General features: G+C 35.0%; 1 protein-coding gene across 1 annotated transcript in view; it reads right to left on the bottom strand.

The window, feature by feature from the left end:
* LOC119593826 overlaps positions 1-1,627 on the bottom strand; it is an 18,173-nt gene that overhangs the window by 5,780 nt on the left and 10,766 nt on the right. The gene's annotated exons all lie outside the window — the stretch shown is intronic.

The raw sequence follows: 1,627 nt of genomic DNA, 5'->3' as shown, positions 1-1,627 counted from the left end.
CGGAAAGGATATTTTAAGTTCGTATCCCTCGAGCGGCTTCGAATCCCACCCAGGGTCCGAGGTTAAGATCGGCGTCCACTTCGAGCGTTAGTTTCTCACTTTTAAATCCACATTTTTTTTTTTTTTAAAGAAGGCAAACATCGCCCCGTACGGAAATAAGAAAAGATGCGGAGAAAAGGTATCCTAAATTGATTTACAAGGAATTATATATAGGTCTGCTGCGAGCTAACGTCATGGCCGTCTGTGAAAAGAGGAATTATGTTTGTACTTCTTTGAAACTTTTTCTTACTCTTATTTACTTTTAAATTTGAGGACGATCTTCTTTTGTCTTTCTGTATATACCCATTTCGCTATCTATTTATAGAGACCAAGTTCTGTGTGTATGTGAAATGAGGCTGTTATTAAGAAAAAAAAAATTATATAATGAATGGATTTAAAATGTTGATATGAAGTCTTATTGGTTCGAAACCGAGTGTTCATTATTAAGGATTTTATAAGACTGATTATTCTATATTGAGTAAATTTGATATAAAGATATGTTGTGGACTTCTTGGAGGCTTCAAACTCATCAAATGATATTTCATCATCTGCTATTTGACAAAATTCCTAAATATTAATTATTTGATACTACATTGATGTAGATAAAAGTTTCCGCTTGATTAATAAAACACACATCATGTTTTGTGACTAGACACGTTATTACAGCATTCAGTACCTGGGCAATTTCAGCGTTTTATGTCATATTTAGAAAGAAAATCACGAAAATAATCTGCATTTAATTTTAATATATAACAATATTCTCACCAAAATAATATGAGAAATAAAAACTGGGTGACTTTGTCGTGACTAAAGCGCCGGTCTTTTTTTTTTTATTTGCGCAGAATGGGGGGAAGAACATAGCTATGCAGACAAAACTAATAAGGGTGATTATGCTTCAAATGTAGTTAAGTGACATGGAAAAGTCCTTCTTTCTTGAGGGGAGGGACGTCACGAAGTCTTTGAAAAGGTTCTATGGATTTATAAACGCATGTATGAGCCTATTTAAAGGAATCGAATCTTGTAAACCTTAAGTGAAATTGGTTTCTAATCCTAGAAATAAAGGCAGATATTAAAGACTTCTACGGATTTATAATACCATATACCCCTCTTCAAGGAATCGAATCTTATAATCTGAACTGCAACTCGATTCCAAATCCTTGAGTTAGGAGCAGATTAGTCATGTCATTTATGAGCCAAGACGCGTCGAATACATTTCAATTTCAAAATTCTAAATTCGTGTTTACATTCGTTCGTACCCTTGCATGACGCGGACGATAAAAAAAAAAAAAATCTTCCTCATAACTCCAGTCTCTTGTCTTTTTTCCATCCTTCTCTAATCTTTCTTTCCGCTTATATTTTCATCCTTTTTTTCCCCTCCTCGCTCTCTCGCTGCTCGTTCATCATTTCGTCCTGTCTGTTCCTATCCCTTTTTTTCGCTCACCTTTTTCCCCTTTGTTCTCCTTCGTCATTTATTTTCGTCTTTTCCTAGCCCTATTCCGCTTATTATTCTAACTTTTTTCTCCCTCCCTTCTTCGTCATTTCCTCTCGTCTCTTCCTAACTCCCTTCCGCTTATATTTTCATCTTATT

The sequence above is a fragment of the Penaeus monodon genome, chromosome 32 (assembly GCF_015228065.2).
Source record: "Penaeus monodon isolate SGIC_2016 chromosome 32, NSTDA_Pmon_1, whole genome shotgun sequence".
NCBI lineage: Eukaryota > Metazoa > Arthropoda > Malacostraca > Decapoda > Penaeidae > Penaeus > Penaeus monodon.
This window is presented reverse-complemented; position numbering and strand designations above follow the sequence as displayed.